The 22,899-nt window shown below is 46.8% G+C and overlaps 1 long non-coding RNA gene across 2 annotated transcripts; it reads left to right on the forward strand.

The window, feature by feature from the left end:
* Window positions 1-9,491: 9,491 nt before the first annotated feature.
* On the forward strand, window positions 9,492-21,261 carry LOC133216205 (uncharacterized). 2 transcript variants are annotated; one of them, XR_009726577.1, is made up of 4 exons: window positions 9,492-10,128; window positions 17,487-17,563; window positions 18,114-18,349; window positions 21,229-21,261. It is a non-coding gene; the product is annotated as an uncharacterized LOC133216205 (long non-coding RNA). The 2 variants fall into 2 exon arrangements; XR_009726576.1 differs by lacking the exon at window positions 9,492-10,128 and having other exon boundaries at window positions 16,967-17,563.
* The last annotated feature ends 1,638 nt before the right edge of the window (window positions 21,262-22,899 follow it).

Here is a 22,899-nt window from a genome sequence, read left to right on the forward strand (position 1 = left end):
TGTAATGAAGTTGCACAGGTTGATGGAGGCTTTATCCTATTATATGGTGAGCTGTTGTTATTGATATGTGAGGCACAAGAGAGTCCCATTCCATCTTCCTTACAGTGCTTTAGTAGACATTAGTTTCTTCCATTTCATTTCCGAGGTGCAGTCTAATCCTGAGGTAGTCACAGATGCTCCAGTTTTATATTATGGGGAGATTTTATAAGTTCTGTGGCAGAACGTGGGCTCTGTGTGGCACAGAGTATACCCATGACCTGATGGAGAGTACTAGGAAATTGGCTGATCCTTCATGGAGCCAAAGGCGTGCAGGAAAGTGTTAATATTCTTTGTCTCTTCTTTCCTTTTCTTCCTTCCAAATTCCTACCTGTCCTCACTAGGGAAACGCTGAGCAGTCTGGCTGGGACTGATGATTCCAGCAGGCACATGTAATGCCACTAGCACCTACATGTGTGAAATCCCCCCTCTCTCTGCAGAACACTCTTCAGAACAGGGCCTGGGGCTGTCCCTTATGCTTCAGGCAGCAGCAGCCATTTAGCACCAGCAGTTGTAGCACTTCTCACCTGCCCAGCCTGCCTGACTTTTCCAGGCTTGCTAGTGCCTGTGGGAGATGAACTTGATCCTCCAGCTCTCCTTGCTATCCACATGCTTCCTAGAGACCTGCTTTTGAACTAAAGTGCCTGAATCTGGTCTCGGGAGCATGCCACTGATGATTACTGATAGCAATTACTGCACGTTAGGATGTACACTCAGATGACATCCAGCAATATGGGCTGAAGCAGATTAAAGATTCAAACAGTCACTTGACAAGGCAATAGGAGTCATCCTTTCTGTAGAGAACTGTTTCAGTTCAGAGTACTTGCCTGATACCCATCCTCACTCTTCCGTTGATTTATACTTGGACATGTATCTGAGAAGCTGTAACTTATTTACACCCCTTTCCTGCAAACGAGGAGCTTAAAATTGTTTCCCCTAGTGTTCATCATTTTGCGCTTGTCTATACTAGTAGCTAATGGAGTCGAGTTGTAGAAGTCTCACAGCTGGAAGTGACAGTCAGAGCCAGATGTTCACACCCTAGGCCAGACACAGCTGTTTCCCTCTAGCTGCCAAGGGACGAAGAACAAGTAAATGCAGAGACAGCAAACCTGAAAAAAATCTAAGGTAATCAGGCTGAATATGCCTGGAGACTTGGGCCATCTGGAAGCTTGCCAGAGGGCTATTTATTTTGATGTCTACACCTGCTGAATGGGAATGCTTTGTGTGAACTCAAAGCTCGAAGAGGTACGATCTCTCTCCCTTTTTCAGCACTCCACTCCCTCCAGGCGGTGTTGGTTGCTTGATAAATTGTGCTCTACAAGCTAGCTTGGGGGGGGAGGTTATAAAAAAACCCTAAAACTTATCGTCTTTCCTGGCTGGTGATGAGGGTGGGAGCAAAGTGCTGCAGCACTGGAGAAAAGAAAGGGGGCACAGTGTCATAAACTGCCCTTTGGAGGGTTAAAGTCTGTAAGCAGAGTAATCTGGGTGTGTTGTGGAACCAGGGGTTTTGCCCCATTGATAGGGAATTGGGAGAAAAACTCCCATAAGCTTTTTACCTGCTGTTCTGTGCACATTACACCTTCATGGGCTTAGTGTAACAGACTTTTCCCACCTGGCTCAGCCCTTTGGCATACAGTCCCCTCTTTACAGTGTGTGCCTGCCTTGCTATCATCTCGAAAGCTCCTGGGGTTTCTGCTTTACAAGAAGTTTTGGTGGTGATGAGCGTGCTCCTCCAGTGATGAGCGTAATTCCTCAGGACCAAGGCAGGATTTTGGGGCAAACAAGACAAGAGGATCAGAGATCGAATGATCACTGTTCTAAGGATGCTTACAGGGTAGGGGTCTCTCGGAAGATGCTTGTTTCTCTGAGTCCTTCTGCTACTGTAAGGAAACAAGACCATCTCAGAGATAAGACAGCAGTTACCTTATGACATTGCTCCTTCATAGAAGTAATAGAAGAGTAATCTCTTTTAATACTTAATAGAAGTAGAATCATAGAAGTTAATAGATTACTATTACTGCTGCAATAGTAATCTTTTCTAAACACACAAAAAATCTGTCTTCTCTTGTATTTTATTTTCCCCACTGTTTTTCTGGTCATTGTTCTGATGCATTCAGTATAATTCTTTGAGCAATTTTCTACTCTCACAATCCCTGCAGCCATTCGCCACATAGATTTTGCCATCTCCCAGCATGTGCTGAGCAGTAACTCTGTTGTAGCTGACATGCAGCATATGCAGCTGCACTGATGGTAATTGTGCCCACTGCTGTCAGTACCATTCCTGGTTCTCAGATGTGCAGCAAACAAGGGATATGTCATACCATATGACATCGTGCTCTGCAATAAAAGCTGTGGGGAAGGAGGAAGTCGGGGAATATTCAGAGTGATGGTGTTTGTCTTCCCAAGTAACTGTTATGTGTGATGGAGCCTTGCTTTCCTGGAAATGGATAAATGTCTTCCTGCCGATGGGAAGTAATGAATGAATTCCTCATTTTGCTTTACTTGCCCATGCAAGCTCTGCTTTACCTTTTAAACTGTCTTTATCTCAACCCATGTGTTTGCACTCTTTTTTCTCTTCTGATTCCCTTCATCCCACAGGGGAGTGAGTGAGCAGCTGCGTGGTGCTGAGCTGCCTGCTGAGGTTAAACCACAACATATCCCAAAGGCAATAGTCAATTCAGTGGGTTATCTGAAAATGCAGCATAGTTTTCCCTCAATTTCCCCACCTTTGCTGAAGGATACAGTGGATTTTCTAACCTTAATCTTACGGAGTATCTATTTCTTAACCTGACCAGGATAGTGGAAAAACCGCAATATTATGCTATGATGCTTTGCCTGAGGAAGAAGATACAGGCTTTCTTTGGTTATTTGTTTGGTTTCCATTGGCAGATAGGTGAACTACAGAGAGTACTTGAGCTGACACCTTCGAAGGACAGGAGAGTTTAAAACAAATAAGAGGAGATCCACTGTGTGTTATAAGCAATAATCAATAATTAAAAGCCTTGTTAAAGCATTGCTGAAGAGTACTTCAGAAGAAAAGTAGTTATACTGCATTTCATGGTTAATTCAATGTCAATTAGCTGATTGTTAACTTCCCTCCAGCTAAATCTTGTTCAGCACAGAGAAGAGAAATCAAAAGCATTCTAGCTTTAACAAGCCTAGTGTTTCAATCATTCATCTCTGCCCGCAGGCTCAAAATCAATGTCAACAGACGTTTCATTGCAATTTTATCAGCCATTTCTGCATGTCACCGTTCCTTGGCTGCCCTGATTGTCCCTGAGAACTGTCTGTGGGAATCGGAATTCATCCTGAGGAGAGAGCTGAGCAGCCTGCACTGACTCTTGTCTAACTCGGTGGTGGGTTTCCTGGCCTCTGGGTAATCACGAGTGCTGGTGCCCACCTGCACTTCCTAAAGGGCTCAGGGACCTCCTGTCCTATGGCAGGGCCCGCAAGATGATGTCGAATCCTCCCGCCACTCAAGCGCTGCCCGGGGTCCGGTGCGGCCCTTCAGCACCGCGGTCAGCGCCCGCGGGCGGCCCTTCAGTACCGCGCACAGCGCCCGTCCTGCGGCCTCAGCCTCCTCTTCCTCGGGCAGCAGCCGAGCAGCCGCTGTCATCAGGGGCAGAAAGAGCTTTAAGGGTGTGAACGGCCTCAAAGCAGAGAGAAATGGAGGGGTGCTCGGGCATAAAAGGTTTTCTACCTGAATGTGCTTGAATCTGAGGCCTCCAGCATCAGTAGGATGTGGAGCTGCTGGAGTGAGGCCAGCGGAGGCTACGAAGATGATCAGGGGGCTGGAGCACCTCTGTTCTAAGATCTCCTCAAAAAGGCTAGGTCATACTAGCATGCTGCTCATTAATACAGTGAACTAATATGGATTTATAAAAAGGAGACACTTCTCTTTTCCCAGCTGAGATGGTTTTCCTCTCCATCATTCTGTGATTCATTCTGTTCCCATGCCCCTGTGTGCAGTTTGAAACTGCTGTCATCAAACATCTACTAAACAACCTAGCAAAAGCAGACCAAGGATAGGATTTACCTACTCATGGCTCAGAAATACCTTGGCCGTAAAAATCAGTAGGTAAGATAGAGATGAATTGCCCCTATCAGGTAGAATGCAGGTGCTTTTAGCATGTATAACACTAATACTTTTGAAAGAACTGATTTGACTTTGGGGTCTATGGCTTTCTGCTTACTCAGTTAAGGATCGGAGTGTACCCAGCCCCTGGTGAGAAGAATGGAGTCACTGTTGTTACCCTTAACACAGGAATTGGTTCTTTAGCTGCTACCCTCATTCACCTTGGACAGAATGACTTAGTGAAATGATGTGATCTAAATCTCCTTGCCAAGATTGAAAGAAACTTGGCATCTGTCCAGGCAGCGTTTGGTCACCGTTGCTACTGAAGTAAATAAGAGCCAAGTGAACAAAATTGAGGTTATTTCTGTGGCCCAGACGTGTTTTCTAGCACTGACATGGCCATGGAGCAGATAGAAGTTTTAGAAGTTCATTCATTTTGATAACAGGCAGGTGGCCCATGCTGTTGCTCTAGTTTATGTCACGTTGTTGGGGAGGCTATAGGGAGGCAACCTAAAGTACAGGTCAGAACAAGCCCACACTTTACAGCATTTGTATCTGAAGGGCTGAATTCTACAGCTGATCTTCTAACAGTTTCAAACATGTTTGCCTTAATGGATAGCACTGAATTTCTGATTCTTTTCTCCCAGTTCTGCTGCAGGTCTGATGGTCCCTGTTGTGATGCTTCTGCTTCAGCGGAGCCACTGGTGATACTGATGAGGAAGAAAAGTCTAATTCAGGTACCTGCTCCTCACAAAGTCCTTTGTCACAGAACTGGTTTTCTCTACTTCTTCCTTTCCTTGTTTTGTTGTGTTTTTCTTAAGAGAATAGAGGCCTTCACTCCTGTGACAATAAGGTAGAGTATTGCTGCCATAATAAATCTTTGCTTTTCTGCTGCTCTTCCATGCAGTTCCTTTGCTTTGGAACATTTTACTTGACCCCTCTCACCTGTCCTTGTCCTTTCTTCCCATGTTAGAGGCAGAGATAAGATTGCACCATGAGAATTCCAGAGCAAAGAGGCTTTATGGCTTCCTAATGTATAGTATGTAAATTGACATACCAGTGTCTGACCCTAGAGTGGAATAGTTCAGAATGGAAAATAGGAGAGAGAGGCTTCTGATTGCATTGCTTTGTGAAAAATCCTTTGTAATAGCTGTATGTACTTTACAAGGATTCTAACATTAAAGGTTTAAGCTAAACTGTGCTCCATGGTATTAGGGATGAGAGCTAGACCAGAGCTTCTGGCTCTTCCCAAGGACATATTCCATTGATAGCAGCTTTCTTTGAGGCTACAAAAAGTCAGGTTCATGTATTGCACTGGGTCTGCAGTCACACAATACATATGAACTCAGCTACTGGTATTCAGCCCTGCAGTTTGCCTCTACAACAGGGGGTGGGAGGGTGGTCAGGGAGGACAACACAGACTGGAGGTGAATCAGAGGTTGCTATTTCCTCCTTAGATTGAAACAAGATGTGTGACATGGCCTCTCCCTCTCTGAAGACATGAATGCACATTATCAAGGTTGTAGCAGCAATGATAGTGGGACAGGATTGACAGTGAGGGAGGAGACATGACCCATGAGGCAAAGGCAGGGGTGGGGAAAGAATATGACTTGACCAAATGCAGTTCTTGGTTTTTCTCTTCATGAAACCCTGATATCCACAAGGTTATTTTACAGACATCCCTTCCCTGGGACAGTCCTGCGCCTGAGCTTGATCCTGTGAGCATGTGGATCAATAGAAAAACCATTCCTTTGGATTTTCTCATAGTTGCTTTCCAGTGCAGCATCTCAATTAAAGTGTGTCTGCATGTTGTTTGTCAGGAGATGCTTCTGGTGTTTATAGAGCTGTGCAGAACCTAGCAGGGTGGGAACCAGGCCTACAAGCATCACCAGAATACCAGTGAGCTTACCCAAGCTTCATTGTCAGAGTTCCATTTCTCCTTGATTCTCTCAGAAACAGCTCAAATCAAGGCTTTTTTTCAAGAGCTTATGCAAAGAAAAAGCTCAGAATCCAACAGTGCAAAAAAATGAAACCTAAATGTAAAAATGCTTTTCCTCAGGGAGATACCAATCTTGCTGCCATCAGTGGGACCAGCAGTTTGCCCTGAACTTCATACTGCACCGACCCCTCTGGGGGCACAGAACCTTATCTGCCTGCAGATACAGCGAAAGGAGTATTTGGTTTTCCTGGTACAGGCTTCTAAAAAGAAAGAACCAGTCCCTTGTGGAAATATGTTCATGTTTGCTGACAAGAGCCATCCTCTCTTTCCAGGTTTGAAGAAGTGGTGTTTGCAGTGCAGGAAGGTGATTCTTGCCTCCTGGGATCTCTTTCTCTTGGGGCTGCAGGAACTACAGCCAACTTCTTTTTAGCCTCAATTGGCTGAGGATAAAGAAAATAAACTCAAGGAAAAAAATCAGGGAGGAAACAGAAAAGGGAGAATCAAAAAATCTTCATCTGAAAGAAAAGCTGAAACTTTTTAGAATAAAATAATATTCCCCTATTTAAGATTTTCCGATTTCTGGGACTTTTGAGCTTTTAAAAAGTGCCTTTTCCTATTGAGAAAATTGCTTTCACTTTGCTGCAAGGACCAGAGTTGCGTTTCTAATGATGGCAGAAGCTGAGTGTCGCTGCCGAGTAGCTGGAGTGGGGCTCCGGCTCTCAACGCGTCCCGAGCTCGATGTGATTTGAGATGCAGTTTGCTTTCCTCTCGCTCAGATCTCGGGCCTCCACCACAAACTGTACATGACACAACGAAATTAATATTTAAAAATAATTACTTGCTGCCTGAAGGTAAACAGAAAAAGGGTAAATAATTGATAGCACTGGGACTGCCACGCTGGAAGTCTGCTGAGCGTTTATGATGTGCTGGGAAGGTTCAAAGGGATTGCTCGTCTGCTGCCTCTGAAGGAGGGGTTTTGCTAATCAGTCCAGGGCTTGTTTTGTCAGCCAGCAATGGTTGCAGAGTTTGAAGCGCTGGAATAGAATGCCAGCTTAATTTAGGCGAATCTCGAACTTAATTTGCTAACTTTCCTGCCAAGATTTGCATTGTAAATGATAAGGTGATTTTCATATATATAATATTTTTTTCTTTATCCCGTCAACATCTGAAGGGAAATTTCATGTGGTCTGCTGCCAAGAATGCAGAGGAACTTGCATTTAAGGAGTGCTTACATAACGTGCCACCCTATGACAGTACCTGTCTGCAGAGCTTGCTGATGCCTTGACACTTGGCAGCTATTCACGTTTCAGGCGTAAATATCCCTCCTATAGCCCAACGTCAGAATAACCAGCGTTCAAAGTGGCAGATGACCATAAAGAAAGGTCAGTGATTTCAGACTGATTCATTCCCCCACCACCACCCCAGTCAGAAAACTTTGTGCACTGATTCCTGCATTGAGGCAGAGGAGGGTCAGAATTCCTGGCTCCACACAGGATTTGACAGTTTTCTGGTGTTAAAGCAAAGGATAAGAAAATCCTCTGGCAACAGATGTGGAGAGTCTATAGCAGCAGATCTACAGGGTATTTAAATAAGGTGCCATCCACACCCATGGGGCAGAGACTGTTAGATAAAACTTCTTAAAGGAGAAGAAAACCCAAGCAGATTGTAGGATCTATCAGCAATGCCAGCTGATGAGTGATTCCCAAAGTGTGATTTGCAATGCCTATTTTACTTAGGATTAGAACACGGATTCTTGTCTTTGTGCCCAGTCAGACCTTCATAATGGGAGGTACTTTAAACCCTAGCTCTGCATCTCACTTGCCTTTCATTGCTTGAAAAAGCAATCTAAGCTCTCATTTGGATTTTACAAGGATGTGATCAAATACCACACTAAGGTGTACAAGCAGGAGTGTTGTCTGAAGACACAGTAGTTCTTACACTCTATTGAAGGCTTTTAGTAGAATCCTGGAGACTATTTCTCCAGCTGATGTGCATGTGGAAGTGAACAGGAAGAATGACTAACTAGAAAACATGACGTGCAAAGAGGGACAGACTGAAGTATGTTCTGTTCAGTCCGGAGAAGACAAATGGGAAATGGTAGAGCAGGCATTACATATGTAAAATGTTGCAGCAAAGAGGAGGGAATACTTGGTTCTCCCATATGTTTCTTATAATGGCTTAAACTGGGCTCTAGAGGGGGAAGAAAGGGAAATGCTTCTGATGGCAGAGATAGGTCACAGTCAGAGCAGATTGCTGGCGGGGGCTGTGGGGTCTCTGTCACTGGGGATTAACAACATGTCAAACAAATACTGTCTGTAAGGGATGATTTTCAGAGTACCTCAGCCCTGTCTCTTCCAGACCTGGCAGTCCAGGGCTAAATAATAGAGACACAAAGAAGCTGAGCCCTGAGTCTCGAGCAGGATGTGTGCGCCTGTGTATATTGGCTCCAAGCTCAATGTTTGTGTGAAACATAAACACATTTGAGGGTGCTGAGGCGCTGGCACAGGGTGCCCAGAGGAGCTGTGGCTGCACCATCCCTGGCAGTGCTGAAGGCCAGGCTGAAGGGGCTTGGAGCAAGCTGCTTTAGTGAAAGGTGCCCCTGGAATGCTGTGATATCAAGGGAAAGGAGGTTGCCACTTTTATAACTACTATTGCAGCATTTAGATGTTCCTGTCTGTCCTAGCTCCACAGATCCTTACTTACCAAAGAATCCCTGTTCTCACTGATAGAAATAGAATAGATAGAATTTCTTATCCTCCTGATTTCAGAGGAAGGCCTAAAAGTGTGGCTGGCTCAGAAAGCAGAAGGCAGCGCATCTCTTTCATTGTATCATTGCTGGGGCAGGGAACTCCTGCTTTTTTCATGCTTGGGGTTCCCAATGCAAGAAAAGGCAAAACAGAAAAAGAGGCAAAAGAGAGAAGTGTACTCTGAACTCTGTTCCAGCATTCAGGTCACCACCCTTCTCCTTTCTTCCCCACGCCCAGGACCACACACTTGCACTCGCACCTCCAGGCATGCCTGTCTGCCTGCCAGCACCGCGGAGGTTACCGATCTCATCGCACCTCTGCTTATCTCTCAAAGGGAAATGTCCTAAAAGAAACCCCAAGAGCTCGGTGCTGCAGCCCAGGCCCTGCCACGGAGCACGGCCACACTGAGCTGTGCCCAGGCTGGGGAAAGAAGCATCTGAGGCGGCAAGAAACAAGTTCTTGTTGGGAAAGTGGCTGGTGGGTTTTATAGGAAGGAGCAGTAAAAGGCGAGTCAAAGTGTTTGCTGCTTTAAGGCGATGGGAAGCATTGAAGCAGGCTGGGGCATCTCTGGCCAGTACAAGAATCATAGGGGGAAATGAATTTGATCTTTCTCTGACAAGACTGGTTTATATTGTTTGCAGGAGGGTTTTATGGGACCCAGGCCTTTCTGTGTTACCAGCCTGAGGAGCAGGGAAACAGGGATTCTTCCTTGAGCGCTGATGTGAACAAGCACAGGACAGACCCAGCATCAGATTTCAGTATCTGCTGCCAGCCAGATGTCCGTGCAGGTGCTCTGGCCCTTCCGTTCTCTCTGAGAGCTTGCTGCTCTGAGTGGGATGTCAGGTTTTAGCTTATTCATCTTTTCTGTTTGATCTCTCTAGAAGAAAGTAGCCACCACGGTGCTGAGAGCTGCTGCTGAGTCAAACCAGAGAGGTTCAGTCTGAGTTTCAAACACCCATAACACATCTGACAGGCAAGGTTTGGCAGGTACTGAACAAGCCAAAGCTTCCCCAGGTGCCAGGATACAGTTTACATTTATTTCATAACACATTTTACCTCCCACATGGGCAGTACCCCCCCATTAAGAGCTGTAGCCCGCTGTAGCTCTACCTTGTGGAATACTCTTAAGTGCAAATAGAACCACTTGGAATGGGACAAGAGGTTGCTGCCTCAAAGGGGATGTTTTCTCCTTCTGTTTTGCAGCAGTGAGGAATAATTCTCTGAGCTGGGCACTTAGTACTGGACATGACTGACCCTTTATCAGCAAGTTCCCATCTGATCAATCTGCCACATGGTGGAGGAAGAGCCTGGAAGGATCCCTTTATTATAAAGTAGGTCTGGGATACAGGGACACTTTCCAACAGTTTGATCAACTGCTGAAATCCTTTCAGTCTGAAGTAGTAAGGGGATGTTCTTGTTCTCCAGCTCATAAATACAGGTATTTAAAGTGCAGTCTTTTCTAGAAACTCACTCTCAAAACTGTATTGAAGAAGGCCTCTTATAAAGGATGTGCTCACTCATGGTAAAGTATTACAGACACAGAGAAATTATGCTTTTTATTTCAAAAGAAAAAGGAAAATGCTGGGAATAGCTGCTGGGCTACACTGGTTTGTCTCTAACAGGGAATAAATTGGCATTTCTACAAACAGGGAATGGTATTGCTAATGGGAATAGGAGATTTCTGCTGGAGCTGTAATTTGGTGTATTATGAGATTAGTCCTGTAGAAAGGACAGGAGTGGAAATAGCTGCTGAGCATTGATTGAATCAAAAACTCAAAGGTATCACCTTGAAGAGAACTTGCCTTGAAAACACCGAGGCTTTTGGAGGTGGATGCCAGAAGCTGTGAAGCCAGCCATCCCAGCTCAGCTTCCCAGTAATACATGCAGTAAAGAGCTTCTGGTAGTGAAATACCCACTTGTGAACTGTTCATGGGTGTAAGAAAAACGGATCTGAGGTCTTGCCACCTGAGTTCCCTTCCTCTCCCTCAGTAGGTTATCAGCATGAAAACAGGAAATGAATTGGACACCATTAATAAAACATGAAGCCTTCGTGTTCAGGCTCTGTGCTCTGTTGTTCAAGTGTAGAAGACACTGTGTGAAGGAAACGGGGGAGTCAAATCCACAAGTTCATTTTACTCTCTTTAACTGCAGAGCAAACTTTGGCTCAGACTTGGAACTAACCCTCTCTTTTCTACCCCCGAATGCATTGAAAAGCTTTTAAACCCTGGTACAGAAATCCTGAAGGGTCGTTACTGAACTGTGAGTGGCCTTTGAGAACATGAAAGATTTCCCTAACAGATTTCCCCAGTAAGATTGCCAATACCAGCTTTCCCTCATGTGTGGCTTTCACTGGGGTGCAGAGTTTTAGACCTTGGTTTTGTGCAGTTGCTTTTGGAGCTCTTTACGTGGCACAGTTGCTTTTCACTGTGATAGGTGCCCCTTTTTGCCAGTTGGTTGTGTTTGTGACTTTAGGAATGTCCCAAAATACGTACCTTGAGCTCCTCTGGGGGCTCATTTTGCTACAGGGGAATGTATATTCCTCTGTCTCATAATGATGGTTCCACTAAAGAACAAAGGATTAACCTCAAAGCCTAGAGGTCTATATGAAGTAGACTGAAAGACCCCCCCAGCACCATCCCCTTTTCTGTCTGTATGTTAAAATCATCTCATGAAAGCCTATGGTCACAGCAGTATGCAGCCCAAGGATGAGAACTCACAAACCTGTTATGAAAAAGTCATGGGAACAAAAGCAGAAGACCCGGTTCAGCCAGACAAAGAGGCCTTCTGCAGCTATAATAAAGGCTTGTTTTGCTCTATGGGGGAGTTTAATTGCAAAATACTTAGCATAGGTGAATCATGAGGAGCCTAACCATAGGAAGAGGTTAACCACAGTTATAGGAAAGATTCATCTGAGGCTACAAGAAACAAGTTCTTGGTGGGAAGAAACCAGAAGACTCTCCCCAGCTGTGGACAGGCCTACTGAAAGTGGCTGAGTTGAGAGTCCAAAGCAGGAATTCTCCTCCTGACCTTGCTCTAGTGGAAGGTGTCCCTGCCCGTGGCAGGGGTTGGAACTGGATGAGCTTTATGGTCCCTTCAACCCAAACCAGGCTAAGATAATTCCTTAGGGAATAGCCAGGTACAAGGTCAGGTGGAAAGATAAGGTGTTTATTGGGAACTTTTATCAGGTTTAGTGGGAATTTTTATCAGGTTGTTGTGGCTGGAACCACCAGTTCCTCTCCCATAGGAGACAGCGCTTCACTGTAAGGTCTGCCACAAGTGCAACCTGGGGATTATGAGGACTTCCTGATTTTGTACCAGATTGGTACATTCTTGGTGAGAAAGAAATGTGGAATCACTGCTTCCTGGGTCCCGTAGGAGCTCCGGTCTGGTAGAGACTTTAGGCCTCTGATTGTTTCTGTTAGTCTCGTTTGAAAGAGCCTGTTTGTGAGATGTGCCTCTTGCTTAACTCCCAAGGTGCAGAAGTAAAACCTCAGAGTGGGTGGGAAGCCTGGACAGGGAGAGAATCCCCATTCCCCAGGTTACAGATTCAGTGTTAGAGTTCAACTCAATTAAACCCCGTTTTCTTGGCTGCCACGGACAAGTTTAATGATAGCAAATTGGATTTGACTCATGACAATACAAAGGGGCCTTTTGGTAAATGTACATTTCCAGCCAAAATCATTAGTTCAACTAATAGAGAAGGATTTTGTTTTCATTGACTTTTATGGTACCATTTGGTTTACTTCTTCCTGCTGTCTGGCTCCATCCATAGCAAGCACAGCCAAGCTCTAATTCTCAGCTGTTTGAAGTTACTCAGTCTCATGAGAGAGATGCCAGGCAATTCATTGGATGATATTCAAAGTATTAGTGAGGTTAATTCTAATTGCACAGAAGGATCTATATTAACATTTCTGGTTTAACACATTTTATGTTACCTGGGGTTTAGGTCATATGAGTTGCTTTTCTACATGATTTCATTTCTGTTGATGGAATATCTTAATGTGAAATACTAAAACTACTTTACAACCAGGTCAAATGCTAAAGAACTTAGAATCCTTTGGTTGTGTTAGAGTATTTTGGGAAGTATTCTGAGCCCTCAGAATGGCAACCTGATACTGAAACCCCAAAACATTGAAGCTGTTCTTTGCATAGGTTTGTGTTGAAAGGGACCTTAAAGTGCATCCAGTTCCAACCCTCTGCCATGGGCAGAGGCACCTTCCACTATCACAGCGCAGAAGTTGTGCCTAAGATCTCATCTAAATCTACCCTCTTCCAGTTTTCCCTCAGAAGGATTTGTCTGAAAATACCCGTTTCCAGCGTTCCCATCCAGCTGTAGCCAGTACTCAGACATGGGCCATGGCAGCACCTGAAACCACCCAAGATGCTCAGGATAGTCCCTGGGGGTGCTGCACACAGCGTGGGTGCTGGAAGCCGCAGAGCAGCCCCACTCCAGTGCTGGGAGCACGTGCAGGGGCTGCACAGCCCAAAGGCTTGGGGTTGGGGAGGGGATCCATGGCAAGGGAGGAAAGGCAGTGAAGGGGCCCATTCTCTCTGTTGGTCTTTGGTGTGCTTCTTAGCACCGACTTGTGTGGCTTCCATCTGAGCAGTCTTGTACTCTGGGGAGATACAGCACCTTGTAAATGAAAGAAACAGATGAAAATGCTGAGAAACACTGCTCTGAAAAGCCTCCTTTGGATAAATCCTTCCTATTCAGGAGCCACCTTCCCTTTGTATTCTGAGGATGTTGGGAATATAAACAGGAAAATTCTGTGAAGAAGAATGCAGTTGAAGCCTTGCTGTTTGGGCTCAGCGGAGTGGACATCTGAGTGACCATGGTCAATTGAGTGAACCATAGAATCATAGGATACCAGGCTGGAAATCTAACTGAATGTGTTCATGGGCGTGGGTGCCTTAATGGGATTGAGGGGATGTGGGACTGAGCATTGTTCAGTAAGAACAGGAATCACTTAGATTAAAATAGCATCTGGAGCTGCCTGCAAAGACACTTATCCTGGAAAAGGAGATAGTTGGGAATAGCCTTCCTTACCCCGTCAGAGTGTTTCTAAATAGCACATATCTGTTCTTTTTGAAATACCAGTATGTTAAATGTCCAAACTGTTCTGTTACATTACCTGTGCCCACTTATTTTCCAGGTGGAAACCAGTAGTGGATCACTAACCAGCATCTGGGAAAGACCACTCGCTCCTGCCAAAGCTCTCCTGCTAACACTGCACCTGATTTCCTTGGACCTGTGAGTAGGTTTGCAGCCTCTCCCAGCAGGAGCCTGGTTTGTGCCAGTTGGTTTTTATAGGGTTCCTTTTCTTTTTGCATCCAGCCTAAACTTTCCCTTCCCTAGCTCCAGGTCAGTGCTTCTCCTGCTGGTGTCTCCTGCCCCTCCCTCTCCTCATCCTGCTGCTCATCCCCATTAACTGCAAGGTAATTACAGACTGAGCCTGTCCCCTGAGCCTTTGTTTCTCCAGACTATGGCTTAAACCCTACCCTCCTGCAGCAAACCCTTCTGAGATCCTCAGGTTTGGTCCTTTTGGGGCTGCTCTTGCTGTTGTATCTGGTTCTCAGCACAAGGTTCTTTGATGTTATAATGTTGTAATGGCAGGAGACCCTGGTTAAGCAAAAACAGAACCGGCCTCCTTCCCTCCCTCCCTCTGGGGGTTGCAGGTTATTAACTGAGCTTTGCTCAGCTGAGCAGCATGGAACCGTCAGGTCTCTGCCCGCATTCCTGTCTCGCAGCTTCAAAGTTCTCTTACTATTTAAGAAAGCAGGAACAAGGCAGCTTACATGGTCCCAGCAGATCCTCGTCCTGGCATGGCTGCTGAGCTTTTGAAGTTAGAGGCTCCCAAAATCCTGCTGTCTGTGTCTGTTCCCCCAAGAGGAACAGGTCTGGAAACTAGATCCTCTGTGGGGTCGGTCTGCACCTCGCTGCTGGCTTGACAAAGCCAACTCCAAGGGGCAAGCAGCCCCTGACAGCCATGGACCATCAGGGAATCCTTGCTGTGAGCCCCAATCCCTGCCTGCTTGCCAGCCTTCACCCCTGTTTTGCCCTATGAGACTTCTTTGTTTAGTGTTACCTGCTTTAAGTTCATTATGCAGCATTATATCAACTGGTTTATTGTGATAGAAATTCATTCTATCACCTACAAAATCAGTGTCTGGAGTGAAAGAAGTCTTTTGCACTTGCTTGGCACAACCTACTTTTAATAAGCCCCTGTTACACAGCAGTTATTGGACCTTAATCCCAGGTGTTTCATACTCTTCACTGTGTTGTGTGGAGCTGATACCAGGTCAAATGCTTCACAGTTTCTTGCTTCTCCCTTTCCTGGTCATCCTGAAAAGCAGCAAAGTTGCTTCATGTGCTCACTGCTGGGAATCCTGCCAGAGCGTCATCCCCATCCCATGCTCTCCCTTTTGGTATGTGGACTACCCTTGAAGCTACACTGACGACAGGCACCAGATCTGTGGCACCTTTCAGCCCTGTAGCAGGGACAGGCAGCAGTATCAGAGCCAGGCAAAGAGTTTGATGCTTTAGAAGCAGGTTGGTTGGTTTGGGATCTTTCCATTTGAAGGCCTCTGGCACATTAAGAGCCCTCCCCTGAGTTTTTCATCCTCTTTCAAGCTGCTGTAATAAACCTCTTTTTCAGTTGGCTCAGCTCGCAGTCTGTGGTAGGTCTCTTGCACTGTGCACATGCGTGCCCTGAGACACTGAGCATCACCAGACTCAGCTCACACACACACTGCACAGGAGCTGCTGGCCTGCAGCATGCTGTGGAGTTGAGTGGGTCTCCCAGCAGCATCTGAATGACCAAAAGCTTTGTGTCACATACGCAACCTGCCCTGCACCCTGCTCTGCTCTGCGCAGCACCTACCATTTGTCTCCAGCAAAGCAGACTGCAGTAAGGCTTGGGAGTGCATTTTATGTTGTGCACAGCACGGACTGGGTGCAGTCCAAGTCTTCTACAGCTGTAGCATAACCAAGGGAGGAAACACGAGAGGCTACATCTCCCTGAACAACAGCACCACTTACAGCCTGGTCTCAGATGCCAGCCTGGGGCCGGAGCCACAGAGCAGCAGCCTGCCAGCACCAGGGAGGAGGCTGGTATCTGCTTTTCTGTGTGCCTTAGGATTAGTCCACTGCAGCTGAGCATGTCCAGTGGCATCTGTGGCCCGCACCAGTCTGTGCTGATGATGGTCTCTGCTGAATGGCTCTTCTTGCCTGGGGGTGCCTGGGACATTCAGCTCAGGGGGGTGCCTGTGCCCTGGGTAGAGGCTGCAGAGTGGAGCAATAATTTGAGATACAGCTTAAAAACATCTTGGGAAGCTTCTGTCTGCTGCAACAAAGAAGGTGCCTAACAAAGAGCAGAGAACCATTGCTGGTGCCTTGGTTTGCCATAGTCTAGGACAGTGACCTGCCAGGCAGTTACCTGGGCACCGTTTGAGGGTCAGAATTCAGCCTCTGCCAGACTATCCCAGCAGCAGAAAGTATCTGAAGAATCCCACAGACTCACACCCAACTTTCAAGGCCAGCATTTCTCCCGGCATACACAACCCTGCCCAGGAGGCTGCAGGGCTGCATTATCTGGAGTTGGAATCTGGACATGAGGAGGCAGGTGCTGGAGAAAACAGGCAGGCACATGAGTAGTCAAAGGCAAGAGCGTTTCAGGTCTGCACACTCAGCATATTGCATCCCATCCAAGCAGAGCTGGGATGTTGAAGAGGGAAGACAGGGAACAACCGGGGATGCGTTGCAGGAATCTGCCAGGCTGAGCATCAGGAGGAAGGCAGTATCAGTGCTCTGTCAGGCAGGGGAACTGCTTAAGGTGAGACTGGAGGATCAAGAGGAAAATTACAGTGGAAAAAACAGTCTATTGGGCTGCCATTGCTTGGGGCTCTGATGAGGGACCCTCTGGCCCCTCTGTGTTTGCACCATTGCTGGAGGCACACAAGTCTCAACAAGGGAGGCTGATCGCAGGGCATTCAGGGCAGTCCCTCTCCAGGGCAGATGATCCTCATGGGTTCCTATGTCCTCAGTGGGCTCAGAGTGGCCACCACAGCAGCCCCACTGCTATGCCACCCTGCCCAGGAGAGGACAAACCAAACCCAAGTGCTATGGAATGTACCAGGCAGCAAGGGATGCAGCCAGCACAGGCAGGGGTGTCCCTGTGGGGTGCCTGGAGAGCTGGGCTTAGCACCTTGTTAGGCCTTTCCTTTATATGAGTGTGAATCCTTCAGATGGAGTTCTGGCACAGAGAAAGTTGATGCCATTTAAATGGAGTGTTTAAGGGCTGCCCTGCTCCAGGAATGGGCTCAGGCTATGGTTAAGTCAGCATCAGGTTAGCAGCAGCAGAGATGGTGCCTGTGCTGGGAAGCACTGCCAACACAAAGCTCTTAATAGTCTTTCAGTGTCTGCAAGGCCTTAAAATCAATCAAAGGATTAATGAAACAAAGCTGGTTTTATGATGCATGATCCAGCTTTGTGCAATTGGATCTAACTTTGCTTAGGCCCTTCTTTGTGGCTGGGTTTGCTGGTGTGCTGCCTGCAGCGCGGCAGCCTGGGGAGGAGCAGGGCTCCCACCGCTGCCACGGGAGGGATGCCAAGGAGCACAGCTCAGCACTGCTTATGCAAGCCAGTCACTTCCCTCCCACTGGTGTCTTAATTCAGCATTTCTCCTTGCAGAAGCTCTCTGCAGTCAGGCGCTGACCCCTTCTCACCAGCTCTGTGTGGCTTCTGTGACATCTTCTTCCAAGGAACAGGTATTTGTTGTGGTTTCCCTTGTCTCTTAGACCAGTGGCTCCTGCATGTGGGTGCTCAGGTCTGAGCTGGAGCCTGGGAGCAGATACACCCTTCTGCTATACGCACTAGTGAGCCTCGTCCTCAGAGGACCACCTTTGGGATGTCACCAGTGACGGAGATGACAAGTCTTCCTCAAACACACACTCTGTCTCCTGGCATTTTCATTCCCAATTCATTTAACAGTGATGACAACAGGAGCAATCCACCTATGTGACACCAGGCAACATCCCTGTTCCAAACCAAGCCTTTGCCCAAGCAGTTTGCTTTCTCTCAGGCTGAAAGTTACTCCTAGTGACAGTGTGTGCATGAGAGCTCTGTCAGGTCCCTGGTCCTGTCTCAATTACCCTAAACACACTGTGGCTGCACAGTGCGGGCAGACCTGGATGTTTCCACTGTACCTGCTAAGCAGTCACAGTGCCAACGTGATGTGAGGAATAATGAATTCTCCCCTCCAGAACCAAGAAGTTTCAGTTTTCTGGCAAAATTCTCCTCTGCCCCACTTTTTTGCAGGCTCACTTCACACTCTGTGGCCAGGTTGGTTCAGTCCAGCAACGCAGAGGTCGTGATGCGACATAACACGAAGTGATACCTGGCTGCTGGATTATCCCACTCTCTGGTATCTGCGTTGACTCAAGAGCCTCACAGCTTTAGGCCTGTCAGCCACCAGGAGTGCAGCTATGCAAATCTGCTGCAAGAAAATGAGGTCTATAAATAAGAAACACCTTGGGCCTCCACATCATTGCAAGGTAATCCATTGTCTTGTCTGAAATGTATCTGGTTCTGTTTCATGCTTCTGCATGGAAGTTACATGGAAAGAAAAGTACCCAGGACAAAATCCAACCTTTACTCACCTGACCTAAAACATGGAGTGGAGGGGAAATGTTTCTTGGCTGAAGCTGGAACTGGCCCAGCCCTTGGATTCCACTCTGTGCTGAGTGAGTGGTGCTGTAAGAAACACTTCTGCTTCTTCTGCCTTCTGTGCAGTGGTTGTCTCCTTCCCTTCTTTAAAACTTATCCATCCTGTTTGCCCAGCAAGGGGCTACTTTAGGTGTCAATGCTAACAAACAAACAAAAAGGTTTGTTAAAACCCAGGCTGTCCCTAAATTGTACTGCCTTTAAATCTTTCTAAACTGAATGCATTGGCTCTTGGGGGGCACCTCTCTCCTGATCCCTGCTTTGGGTGGCCCAGTATTCTTGGGAGCAGAGATCACAGAAATCAGGTGAAATTACTTGATTCTCTTTCTGTGCTGGTTGTTGAAGCATTTCCACACCTGGAAAATATTCAAAACTGTGCAAAAAGACTGATGAAGGGTATAGAACAGTATCCATAGGAGGCACAGCTCCATAGGCTGTGGTTCCTCAGCATGGAAAGAGGTGACTGCAGGACAAAATGACAGCAGTCTCTGCAGTCGTGAGTAGCATGAAGAAATCACCCAGAGCTGATTTGCTTACTGGCTCTGGTTCTTCAAACAGAGGAAGGTGGCTCTTTGCACAGTGTGTCATTAATCTGCAGGAACCTTCGCTGCAGAATGTGGGATGCTGAAGGTTTCCATAAATTGAACACAAATAAATAATAAACTGGACAAAGTCATGGAAGGGAAGAAAGAAACCTACCAGCTATTGGGTAGCACACCTCACTTGTGTCATGGGAAATCTCTGCACATTATCTGCTCTGGGACAGTGTTCTGGAGAGGCATTGCTGCAAGCTTTGTGCTGTTCTGACAGTCACCTCTGTTGCCGGACAGGGTATCATTGCTTTGACCTCCTATAGGCATTTGATGTTACCTTCCTCTGCCTCTCTTCTCCCATGATTTCCATCCCCATCACCTTTTTCTAAACCTCACAGATTCAGTGTCACAATTAAGTTCTGCACTGAATATATTTTTGCTTTGAGAAGCGTCCAAACAATTCTTTGTGAAAGTGCCTTCTGGCTGCCTGTACAGCATTCTGAACAGGACAAGCCTTTAGAGAGGCTGGCAAGTCATATAAATAGCAAATAGATGGTTCTGAGAGCTGAAGTTTCCCTGGGAAGCCTGAATCTCTAGTTCTGTAACAGCTTGGTTATCAAACAGATGATTTACATCTTATTAGGTATTTCCATCTGTTGATAGAAAAACGCTCTATTGCATAATCTCTCTTGCTCCTGATTCAGTTCTCACCATTGCCACAAGTGCCTTTGGGCCCCTGGACCAGCCTGTTTAGATAATGAGCTCGGAGCCAGTGGCACCTTGGGGTGCTCAGCCTGGGCCTTGGCAGAGCCGCCTGCCCCTGGGCCACTGCCAGCAGGCACCCGGCTGCACGCCCCAGGGACAGCTCCTGCCTGCTGGTGCAGCTCCGGAGCACCCACCTCGGGGCTCGGTGCCCGCTGGGCTCAGTGCCAGCCACTTCTGAGGATGTGTTTTTACAGCTTGGATGCAAATCTCGGTCGCTCCTGTTCCAGCATCAGTTGGTTCAGTTTTGGTCAAGCTTGTCCCAAGGACAGGATCTGTCTTTACTGCACTTGCAGAACTTTGCAGTCCAGTTGCCTGCAGATGTGCAGCCACCAGGAAGCGAGAGTGCCTGCAAACCTGAAGCTCACGTCGTGTTTCTCTCCTCCTGCATCCATTCCACTTTGCCAGCCTGTACATGGACTGCTCTGCTTCTGGAGGATGAACTGAAAACCAAGCAGTGCCCATAGTAATGCATCTGTTTGTTGATACAAATCCACATCTCCAAAGCAGCCTGAGAACTTTAATTACTCCAAAGCATCCCAGAATGCATTGCTTGGTATCAGTCACTGGGAATTTATTATCCTTACATGGGAAACAAAGAACCTGGAAACTGTATTCAACAGGCAAGCAAAACAGGGAATATTTTAATCAGCAAAACCAGGGGAGAGTGCTGAGATGAGTGAAAAGAGCAGGGGAATACTGGGCTCAATGCCTGATTCCTAATCCCTAAACTGTCTTACTATAGTATTGTGAAAGCCAGGAGGAATAAACCTAATGCCACAGCTTCTTGCCATCAAGAAACTGCGTATTAATACAGTACTGCTAAGGTAATTAACCAAATCAGACTTAGTCCACTGCTGAAAAGGATTTCTCCCCACAGGGATAAGCAGATGTCTCAATCTAATTATACAAGTTATTTAATCAGAACCAGAGGTTGGGTATCTAATGAAAATACTACCTAATGTGGGGAGAGACGTTGTAGCTCTGAAGCAGTGCAAGCAGAGGGGGATACAGGCTTCCAAACTGGTGCAGTTTCTGATGCTCTTCTGCTTTTTTTCTGTACCTGACTCTAAGATCTCAGGATAGGAATGTGGGAAAAAAATCCTTTGTCACATTCTCCTCTGAAAGTCATCAGTGCTTCACACACCCACACTGCTGACACAGGAACAAGCAGCTGTGTTTTATTGGAGGCACTTGATAGCTCCAAGTGTTACTGTTTGTCAGCCTTGCTTCACCTGGGTAAAATCTGTACCAGATGCTTGAAGCCTGCCAGTTGTTCTCTGTGTGTAGCTGACGGTGGGTGTGCAGCTGTTAACATCTGGAAAGCACTCACACTGCAGGCTTGCAGGAGGGGTGCTCACCGTGGTCTCAGGGATGGGCAGAGCCCCTGAACCTGTGATTCTTGTGATATACAGGTGTCTGAAATGCAAGTGGAGGATCACTCCCACAGGAGTCACTGCAATGAAGGCTCCCAGGATGGGACACATGGATGCTTCAGCTCCAAGAGGGCAGAGGAGCTGAATTCATTTCATTTCACTATAATGGAAACCCAGGTACTCCTAACAGTTGGCAATAACGTAGTTGCATGCAAGGACCTTTCCCATGTGCTTGAAGGTAGCTGCTCCCATGCAGTCTCCCAGGAGAGCACAAGGCTTCAGGCAGGACCATCCCTCTCTGTGCTGGGCAGTGCTCACTCCAGCTTCCTGCCCATTTCTCTGTTTAGCATGGTCCATAGATGAGGGTCTTCTCCCTTGATTTCCTCCTGACATCCTTGTCTGCATCTCCACCTCTGCAGCTCTGTTCCTGATGCTGGCCAAGGCGTGCTGCTCCTCTTGCCAGCCCCCTCCGTTACGGGGCCAGCCTGGCCAGCAGTGCTGGGTTGCCTAGTGATGCACTTCTGGCTGTCCCATCTCATTAAGCTGTTCAAGCTGCATGCATCCATGAAGAAGTCAGGAGGGAACGCTGGCCCTGGCTGCTCTAATTGGCTTCTTGCATGTGTGTGCACATGCATTGCAGATAGTGTTGAGTCTTCTCGAGCAAACACTGATGGGCAAGGAGTTAAAATGTACAGCTCCGTGGCCAGCTAGTACCTGCTTTGGAAGCTTTGTTATTTACATGTGTTTTTCTTGATTAGTTTCAATGGATCTTAACTTTATATGTTGTCCAGTTTAAAGAAGTTCATGTGTTTCCTCTGTATATGTATGGACAGTCACATGTAGAAAGACCAGGCAACCTTCATGCTCATTCTTCATTCTGAAGCACAGAGCACGTTTGTAACAGCTGAACTGAAGAAATATGGCATTTCTGAACGTGTACTTGTAGGCAAATGGGTTGTGATATGCTGTGAGTCTGAATGAAAGAGGGGAGGAAATGGAGTACACAGGCCACTTGAATCGATGCAGGTATCAGTTCCCTTCTTTAAGACTCAGCTCTGCAGAGACATGTTTGCACAGTGTAGCTTCTTTTTCTTCATGTAGAAATCTGCACACAAAAACTCATGGGCAAAAATGCTGTGTTCTTGGACCCAGAGCTGGCAGAACCACAAACTGAACCCAGATCAGGGCTGGTACATGTTAACTTTCTTCTCTGTGAGCTTGTAGCTGTCCAGAAACAACTGAAGCTGAGGTGAGGCACAGCAGCCATTGGAAAGCTGACCCTGGCTATTAGAGAATCCCACTGCGAGGTAGTGTTCATGCAGGGGGTTTAAACAGTCCTGAATTGCCCTGAAAGGGAATTTACCAGACAATAGAAAAGGGATTGACAGAAAAGAAATAACGATGAAATGTGATGTCTGTTTAACCTGGTTTTCTTCACTTTCACACTTTGTTTGGTGTTGTGACTTCCCGTTGAGTTCTTACTGAGTGTTCTTCTCTCTTTTTAGATCCACCTTGACTGACTGATACAATCTGCCAGAGGCTTGCAGGCTCTTGCCCTCCTCAATCCGCTGCCCTTTCCCTGGGAAGGACAGATGTGCACATCAGCAGATGAACCTGCATCTGAGCGCTTCCATGACGTGACCACCACCAGAGCGTTACCACCTCTGCAGACTACAGCAAGAGCAAAGCACCTCTCCTGCGTTGCTGCTA

Source organism: Neopsephotus bourkii, unplaced genomic scaffold (genome assembly GCF_033783945.1).
Source record: "Neopsephotus bourkii isolate Nb327-2 ecotype Australia unplaced genomic scaffold, CSIRO-AGI_Nbou_v1 NB_1036, whole genome shotgun sequence".
Lineage (NCBI taxonomy): Eukaryota > Metazoa > Chordata > Aves > Psittaciformes > Psittacidae > Neopsephotus > Neopsephotus bourkii.